Below are 10,060 nucleotides of genomic sequence, written 5' to 3' on the forward strand. Positions count from 1 at the left end.
TATTTCTTTGGAGTAGAGGCTCAGGAATGGCATTGCTAGTCCATCTGGTCTTTCTGTTGCCTTCTGTCTTGGGAATTGCCATATCACTGTCCACAGTGGCTACATATTTCCAAGCCCACCAGCAGTGATTTCCAATCTCACTACACCCTCTCCAGCTTTTGTTGTTCTCAGTTGTTGTTTTTTTTAATTGGGTTACAATTATGAGTGTTCGCTGGTCTCTCGTCCTTGTTCTGGCGTGCATTTCCTGATGGCGAGCAAAGCAGAGCACTTCCTTCAGTGCTTCTGGGCTATTTGAGGGGCTTCTTTGTGAATCACTTGTTTGGATCCTTTCCACACCTTCTCAGTGTTGTTAGTTTTTTCTTGTAGGCTTGTAGTATATTGTAGAGTTTAGTAATTAGGCCTTTGCCCTTAAGCTGTTGCTAAATATCCTTCCCCAATATGTGGGCTTTCTTGTTACTCTTTTAATGAAAATTTTCATTGTATACAATTTTTTTTATTTTAAATAGGTCCCACTCATGCATTCTGTCTTTCACAGCATATGCTTCCTTTGTTAGACTTTGTAATCCGTGTATTCCCTGTACCGGGACCCTAAGATTTGTCCCAGTTTTCTCATTGGTGATCCTAATAGCTTTGGGTTTTACATATAGGCCTTTTATCTACCTAAACTTGTTTTTGTTCATGGGGTGAGATATGGGTCTTGTTTCATTCTCCTGCGGATGGATATCCAGTTTTTCCAGCACCATTTGTTGAAGAGGATATCTCCTTCACATTTACTGCTTATTGGGCCTTTGTCAAAAATTAGTTGTGTGTATGCAGATGCTTTAATGTCTGGGGTTTCTGAACTGGTTAATTTGTATCTATCATTCTACCAGTATCAGGCTGTTTGGATGATGGTGGGTGGATAGTAGGTCTTGAGGTCAGGTAGTACAGGACCACCTACTTTGTTCTTCTTTTGAGAATTTCTGTGTGTATGCTTCTGTGCTTCTTATCTCTCCATATGAAGTTGGGGATTTGTGTTTACATTTAGTTCAAGAATGATGCTGGAATTTGGATCAGTATTGCATTGAATCAAATTGAAAATCTTGAACTGTTTTATAAATACAATTTACAAGTGATAAATCTAATGGACTTAGAGCTTTACTTCAAAAGATAGAATGTTCATTGAACCAGATGGACCTAAAATAAAATAATATTGGGACTTATAATTTGCAAAGTTATAGCTCTGTGTTATAAATTTGGCATTTTTTGATATTATGCTTATCCTGTTTCACCGGTAAGATGCAAGGGCCTTTTAAAAATTTATTGAAAAATTTCATTATCTTCTCTATCCCATTTTCTTTTCTTTGTGTGTGTGTGTGTGTGTGTTTGTGGGGGTGTTTCCAGAAAAACCAGAAAACCTGCTAGACAAATTCTAAAAGAGCTGTAACACCTCTCTATCCCATTTTCTATGAACTTTGCAGTAAGTTTCCATATACAGTTTGGTTAGCAGCAAACTTTTAAAAAATTAAAGAAAATTGATGAATGGGATCTCATAAAATTAAAAACTTTACTCATCAGAGGACTTCATAAAGAAACTGAAAAAGTCTGAGGGATCCAATACCAGCAGAATCCGATGTGGAAATGCCAATAGGTGAAATGGAGTCTATCTCAGCCATATCTGCAACCTGAGGACTTAAGACTGAAAACTCATGGAGTTTCAAAATGCAGACGAATACTCCACCAAGAGTGCTGCATTTTCAGTAGGCTGACAAACATTGACTTAGTACATCAATACCCCACCTGAGAAGTAAGATAGAAATTATTCCTTCAGATCTGTGATTGACTTTGTCAGCAATATTTTTGTAAATTTTACCCAACAACCAACTCCCGTTGTTTTTATAAATCGCATACAGCCACATAAGGATTTATTCTGTACAGGAGAATAATTCAGGCATTGTGATGTGTAGTTAGACTCCATTGTTCCAATATTCCTCCCTAAACAGTATTGTAAAAATTAGGACCAGAGGCTAATCGATGACCCTATTAATGGAAGATACTTATACTCCAGAGATGATCGATCAGATCCTCTACCATGAATTAACAAGCAGGTCTCTAAGGGAAGCCAAAAGCAGATGAAAAAACCTAGATCCAGGAATAGATTTGGGGATCACACTAACTCTTAGCTCCAATTTAAGAACGACCAGTTCTTAAACACAGCCCTGCCTAAGACATACAGAAGATAAGGGTCCTGTAGTAACATGTGGTGGACAAGTCAGTTGTTGTCTGGCTGTCAGAACAGAGTCTGGGGTCTTAAAGGCTTGTTTCCACACAAGCAGCCATCTAGGTGAAATGTCAACTAAGCCCACCTAGAAGAGGGACACCAAGATCCTTGACCCAAGGATTGTAAATTATATCCAAAGCCAAAGGAAGGAGTAGTATTGTACTTACATTGTGAGATTCTGGTTTGCAGAGGCTATGGATGACTGTGGGAGCCCAAGATACATGTGCGAGATCCACACAGGAGATAAGCCTCTGGTGCTTCCCCTCCATTCGAGATTGAGGGATGGAAATCAACTGCTTCCCAAACAGAGAGTGTTCCAGAGATGACTATAGGAGATCCGAATGATAAACCTGACTTAAACAGTTAAACATTGTTACTTAATGTCCACTCTGATGCACCTTGGGCCTGATCTGGTTTTTAATACTCGTGTGTGTGTGTGTGTGTGTGTGTGTGTGTGTTTTCGGAGTAGGAATTATCTCTGATGCATCTTGTCATTGTAGTTAGCTCTTTGGGATTGTTGTTACATGGCTTTCTCTTTATTGGTATATGAAACTCCAAATTGATGAACTTCTGGAGGCAACAAGTAGAATTAGGACTCCTGGAGGGCAGGGTGGGGTAGGGGTGTAAAGAGGAGCTGATATCAAGGAGTTCAAGAAGGAGGAAAGTGTTTTGAAACTGTAGTACTGCTTAATGTACTTGGACTATGGAATGTTATGGCATCTGGAAGAGTTCCCAATGAAATGATTTGTGGCAGAAAAGAAACTGAAGAGAAAGCCCACATATTAGAAAAATTTGGGAACCATATATCTGATAAGATTTTAATACCATATATACATATGTATATGAAACTTCTAAAACTTGACAAAAAAAGACATATACCTTAATCTAAAATTGGTCACAGTACTTTAACAGATAGTTAAATAGCCACCAAGCATATGAGAAGATTCTCAACTTCATTAACCATTAGGGAGATCAGAAGAAAACTACAATGAGTTACCACCTCATACCTGATCAAATGTCAATGATGGAAGTAAAAGAAAAAGAAAAGGAAAGAAAATACAAGGTGTTGTTTATATTGCGGAGAAGCTGGAACCCTAAAGCATTGTTGAAGGAATGCAAATTACACAGCCAATGTGGAAAAATAGAATAGCTAGTTATTTGAGGTCCATCTAGCTAAATTCCATAAAAAGATATAGATAGAACTTCCATATGACCTACAATCCCAATCCTAACTCTGCATTCAGAGAAAGCGAAAGACAAGCTCAAATAGAAAACGGTTTAGCAATCTTGTGTGTAGCACTGTCCGACAAGCCACAGGGCAGAAGTAACCGCAGTGTCCATTATTGATGGAGAAGCAGAATGTGGTCATATACTCAGTTCGATTCTTCTATCTCTGTAACTTCTTCAATCTCTGTAACTCTGGCAGAATAACTGAGGACGGGCATTCAGAAAATGGGTCCCTAGTAAGTTCATTTGTCGTTTGTGTTGCTGCAGAAGGCCTTAAACGGTATAGAAATCTCAAAAGCAAGAATAAGGGGTCTCACAATCATCGAGGAAGAAGGACCACTGGCAAAGTGTCTCTTCTGAACGCTGAGATCTCTGCAGAGAGTTCGTGGTGGCAGAGATGGCGGCAGAGGCAATAGAGCAGAAAGCACAAGACAGACCAGCAGGCTTCTTGGCCCAGGAAACAAAACTGAGTGGCTCTGAGGGGGAGGCTGACTTTCAGAATAGGGAGCCTGCTGTGAGTTATCCGTGCTCAAGGAGCCTGTGACACTGGCCGGAGCCGGGCACTGGGTAAGTGAACATATTGCTAACAGGCTGAGCTAGTGCCGGCAGGCACAGCTGAGAAGTGGTGCTGCAGACAAAAGAACTATATTCTGAACGTTTCGGATCCTGAAAACCCACTGGCTTTCATAATTGTGAGTATTACGTGTGAGTTCCGGCCATTGCAAGGGGCTATTGGATGCAGCAGAGAAATAGAGCGCTCTGGGAGGGATGCGTGTTGTCAGAATGGGTACAGAAATTTGGAGAAGTGGTAAGCTGATCTTGACCTCATATAAATCAGCCTTGGGCTAGTGTGGAACTGGATTCTTCTCCCTTTTGTAGCTGCAGGGAGTCAGATGTGACTGCCACGTGATTTTTACAACCCACAATAGGATAATCCTCAGTGACTACTCGGAAGAAAGACCTCAAAGTGCAATAGGAATGACCCTGGTAAACATTGTGCTCAGGGAGAGAAGTCTGTTACAAAAGGATATACAATATATCAATTTATTTATAAGAAATAGATATATAACAGATAAAGGTTATTAGTGATTACAAGGGTTGGGAGGAGCCCTGCTGGTGTAGTGGTTATGAATTTGCCTTCTAACTGCAAGGTCAGTAGTTCAAAACCACTAGACTTTTGTTGGGAGAAAGCTGGGGCTTTCTACTCCTATAAGAGTTAGTTTCAAAAACTCAGACGTACTGTTCCACCAGGAGTGGGACAGAAAGGGAAGCAGGAATATTCCCCTCAAAAACCCCAACCTCAATGTGACCCCTGTGGATTTGTGACCTGGAATGCTTTACTGGAGTAGAAAACTCAATCGCCCCGCCAAACTGCTGGTGCCTTGGACCTGCTGCTGGCCCTGTGGATCGCAATCCAACGTAGCCATTATGCTGCTTGGGATATTGAAGAATTTAATCAATGTCACTGGCTTATACAAATAGAAAGTGTTGGAATGGCACATATTTTTTAGATCCACATTCAGAACATTAACCTAGAGGTAAATAAAATTTGATTTGTTTCAGCTTGCTAAAGCAAGGCCATCCATAAGGAAATAGTCCACACATACAGAAAGCACAGCCAGACTCATGGTAAATGTGTGCTTTTGTGTTACTTATATTTCTTTGCTTTTGAAATAATAATAATAATGCTGATAAAATAAGCAATAATATCATTATAGGCTCGAATGAAGGATCTAGCGATCTGAACTATTTCACACTGTGGGTAGTCATTATCAATAAGTTATTTAATGTCTGGTTTGCATCAAAGTCATTCAAGTGATTAGCAAAAGCCATTTCCCACTAGACCTGTCTCTAATTCCCTATTTTTTGAAAACGGTAGATGTTTTTGTGTTATCATAAAATATTTTCCTCTGAACCCTAAGATGTCACACTTTTGTTCCATCCTCATTTCTGAATGTAGTATTATTTTATCTGCTTTATTCTATATTTTTACTTTTGTTTAATAAAAACATAAGCATAATCCTACAGTAGAAAAAAAAGATTGAAGCACAAATACAGTAGTAGGAAATCACATTTTTTTCCTCCTATTTATGGAAACTGATGGTTAAAGTTTGTCCAAAATAAACCTCACTATTTAGGGAAGAAATTCTATCTAATGAATTTATTTGAAAGGCATTTTGATAATATGTGTCTGAATCTGCGGGCTATTTTGGAAAATCTTCCCTCATTTTGGAGGATACTGATCTCACTGTGGCTAAGCAGCTGCTTGTGGCTTTGAACAAAGCAGAAGCCGTGGAATTCTTTGTGCTGTCTGCAAGGACGTGTCCTCCACAAAGGAATAGTTCAATTCCATTTGGAGTATAGGTATGCTCGGCTTTCAGGAAATAATAGAGCACTGTTGATTCGTTGTGAACTAGAACAAATAAGCCACAAGAGGGCATATTTTTCTTGGTCTCATCACCTTTACACAAATAAGGCTTGCCTCCACTAAGTATCATAGGAATTTGCCCCCTACTTTCCTAAAAGAATACACTGCTTCTAAACTATTCTATAAAGGAAAAGTAGTGGTGATTTTTTAAAAAAAGCATTAAGAAAAGCAAGCTTAAAAATGGCATTTTTCCGCATATATTTTCATAGGCCTGAAGGGGCTTGCATGCTCATGGAAAAAGGGATTAGCAGATAATGGAATTTTCTCAGGAACTTTTTTGAAGCCCCCTCCTATGGATGCATAGGAAAGTTTACATTTTCTTGAAATTCCTATTTGGAGATTGTTTGTTTTTATAAATGCGTTGTTAAAAATCAAGAACAAAGAGCCTTTAAGTGAACCCCAGTCTGCAGCCACTATGTGGACTCTTATATGGGGCATGGAAAACCTTTTCAACCGCTGGGGAGTATTCATAGTCAAGGAGGGTTTCCTTTTCTGAGGTTTAGGACTATGGCCAAAGGGGCTGGGCTATGTTTTTATTTTTATTTTGAAGTGCATTCCTGCAGAATTTAATTATTCACCACACCCTGACCCAGCTAAGCAAATATAACCTTGAAGATTCTGGCTAGAAAGGTTTTGAACATGGCTTTTTGAAAAACGGAAAGGAGAAAAGGTTCTAGAGCAGCAGGGGTTCAGGGTGGAATCTGGAAGGAGCTGGGTGACCACTCCGCCTTCTTTGGCCCCAGTGTTCCCGGGTCCCACGGGGTTTGAGGCCTGTGACGTCTCCCCTCACTCATCATGTTACCATTATTGATGCCATTACACGAATTTAAGCTGAAAGGCATGAAGCAAAGTTCAAAGAGTTTCAGATTCCAGTTATCTAAGCATACACTGTCTTTGGCCTGGTGATGAGATGCGGTGGCACATTGGCTACAGAGGGACCTTGGTGTGCATACTTAATATGGAAATTAAAGGATGTTGGCCAGGTGTGTTCTTGCCCACTACTAAAGTTATCTTACAATCTTACTATCTAAATGTCTAATGATCCAGTGATGACTAGATTTCCAGGATCAAATAAGACAGGTGGGGGGGGGGGGGATGTCAGAAGTTTATTAGGGAAAATCCACGCGAGGAGATTAGGAGCTAGGTGAGCTGGTTTCAATTCATGCCACCACTTGTTCCAATTAAACATAAGCTAACATAGGCCTCAGTGTCTTATCTCAGGAGCACAGCATTTAATGTCTGTCAGCACTGACATGTTAATATGTGAGGGCATGGGCAATGTCATATTGATAATTAGGAAGTGGGGAAGGGCTGTTAAGTATGACCAACCTAGAGTTCCCTTTTAATTTTATGGCAGTGAGCACTGATGGGCTTATTTTTAACCTCTGTTTCCCGTATTTGTTTCTGTGCGTCAAGCCCAACGTTCTCTTCGCTCTTCTTTTATTTTTTTAATCACGATTTCCACTTGGCTTCGGATGAGAAGACTGCAGAGAGAGAACTAGGGTTATGGATTTTGTTAGAAAGACCTACAGGCTAGTTAGTACTCGGTGCTGAGAATGTCTTTATATCCTCCAGGATCCTGCTGGCTTGAAAGTCTGTACCTAGTGATTATGGTTCTCCTGTCTGTGTGCAGAGGCGGAGCTGGAGAAGCCCAGGGTATGCTTATTTCACTCTCGCCCACCTCTGCCTCCCCTGCCCTGAGGGTGCCAACATAGACGTGCGATTCTTGAAATTCTACAGTCAGAAGTTTATTTTCTAGAGTAGTTCAGTATTAAAATGTAGTCCTTTGATAAACATATGCCAAAGAGTCCATAGTGTGAATGATGTACCAGACTCTGTTTGGGACTGAGGGGGGGGGGAGGGGAAGAGCATGGGCTCTCAAGACACAGTTTCCTTGTTCAATACATGAATCTCTTCAGCGTAACCAGAAAGCACTTGTTGGATCATGAATAGAAACCCTTAGAGACAGCTATATTGTACCTTCTAGTAAAACTTAATGTCATATCGGTGTTTTTCCTCCACCCCCATCCCACCACCATTTAATTTTACAGAAAAGATTCGCAAAGCATTAGCCCTTGATGGCAGCATATGCAAATTTCACTTGGTGACATGTGAAGTTGAGGCTCCTAGAAAGGGTTATTAAAAACACCCTAGTAGAATCTTGGATATTAAATAATTTAAGAAATAAATTCCATGATTGTTTATCATCATCATCTTATCCACCTTTTTCTGGTAATTAACTCATTGAACACAAACATATTTGTTAAACACCTACCACATACAAGACACTCATGGAAGCACCCTGATGATTACCAAGCCATGGGCCCAGCTGAAGCCACTCACCACAAGTCTGTGCTGTGCGGTTGGTCCTGCATGCTGCGCGCGCACAGTACTTCCAAGGACAGAAAGCACGGAACCCAGGTTCCAGATGTTGTCTTCTCATGGTACATACAGGACGCCCTAAGAAATGTGGTCTAAGTTTGAAGTCAAGGCACTTCAAACAACATCAGTTCAATCCAAATCCATAGGCATTGTTTTAGGGACTGGAGCAACAAAGAAACAAAACAGCCAGTTCTTTTGTTTGAGCTGTCGACACATGCACAACTAATTATAATACAACATGAAAAGCTTTTATAATAGTAGTGAAATCAAAGTGCTTTGGGAAAACAGGAGGGAGTGATTAATTCTGTGGGAGCTTAGTGGAAAGGGCTGCAATGGTAGCACGGGGGAGGTGTTGCTGGGTTCAAGATATTAAGCTAGGATTTAGACAGGAGGGAAAAAGGGAAATCCAGCATTAACTACAATTCTAGATAAACCTAATATGCTGGCTAATCGTCTGACAAAACTATTGCAAAACAAGAGAGAGGGAACTAAAAACATTAAAACTGCTTATTGTGAATCTACCATGAAGTGCAAGGCACTGAATCAATTCTGTGGGTGCTACACAAAGATACCGTGTCGTGAAGATGAGCTTGTAGTTTGCTTGTAGGGAAAAGATGTGTGCAATTAGACTCTTAGTTCTCTAACCCTCAGTTCTGCTGCTGAAGGGAAATTTAATGTAGGATACCTGCCTCTCGGTTTTTCCCATCTTGCTCACCACCAGGAAATCCGACACTTCTTGCTATTAATGAGGGAGTTCTCGAACCTTCTGTGGTCGTGCTCAGAAATCAAGCAGGCAAATGAAGGGACATGAGACCATTGTCATTCTAGATGATTCTACTACAAGCCAGCACTATGCTTGAGACTCTGGGTCAGGGACGTGAGTAGACCTTGAGACCCAGTCACAGGAGTATGTCAGTTAAACTAACAAGGCCTCGGCCTTAGGGGCCAACATTCCCACAAACCCTCTCCATGTCCCAACCGTGACCCTACAAGGGGTTCACAAACCCACGTGCTTTTGTGAAATCTATAAAAGGATCCATATGTATTCCTCTCTCCAAAGAGAATGTCATCTCCAAATTGTGTAAATTCCAGACTCCAAGTAACAGGGCTCTGCCAGGTATCCATAAATGGCTTACTGTGGGAACAAGGTGTGCACACATCTACCAGAGAAATCCCCGAAGCACGGGGACCGGTAGTACACCCCTGGTGGTCTTTCTGTGGCACTGGCCTTTTACTGAACGGCCTTTCATCCCTCAGGCCCATCTGCGCTCTTCCAAGGCCACTAACAGGAGCGTGAGCTGCTGTTTTACAGAGAAGAGCACAGGTACTCTCTTTCTCCAAATCAAACTCATTGCCATTGAGTCAGGATCACCCCATCTGTTCAACAACTCTTAACCCATTAAGTCACCAACGCTGCTGGTACTGGGTTTCAAGGTTAGAATAATTAGGAGGATGCTTGTGGTCAAACCCTTAATCTCCCACCTCCTGCCCTCTGGTTGCCCTCACCAGTCCTTTGAGACTTTATGGACTCAGCAGCATGAGCAGGGCATGGAAAGAGCTCCAAATTACAGAGGCTGCTTTACCAACAGAGTACCCCTTTGGGTAAAAACCCAGCCCAGCGGGTGGCTGGGGCTACCTCTGCAGGCAGCCTGTGCGCCCTCCCGGTGCACTTCTGCACGCTCAGAGGGCTGGCGAGCTCCACACAAAGGGGGGCCGGAGGCAGGGGGGAGGAGATCGGAAGGGAGAGGTAATCCCCGGTGTTT

At 41.5% G+C, this 10,060-nt stretch overlaps 1 non-coding gene across 1 annotated transcript; it reads right to left on the bottom strand.

The window, feature by feature from the left end:
* Positions 1 to 1,369: 1,369 nt before the first annotated feature.
* LOC142457524 (U7 small nuclear RNA) lies at positions 1,370 to 1,431 on the bottom strand. Its single transcript, XR_012786246.1, has one exon. It is a non-coding gene; the product is annotated as a U7 small nuclear RNA (small nuclear RNA).
* Between the last annotated feature and the right edge of the window lie 8,629 nt (positions 1,432 to 10,060).

Source organism: Tenrec ecaudatus, chromosome 9 (assembly GCF_050624435.1).
Source record: "Tenrec ecaudatus isolate mTenEca1 chromosome 9, mTenEca1.hap1, whole genome shotgun sequence".
Taxonomy (NCBI): Eukaryota; Metazoa; Chordata; class Mammalia; order Afrosoricida; family Tenrecidae; genus Tenrec; species Tenrec ecaudatus.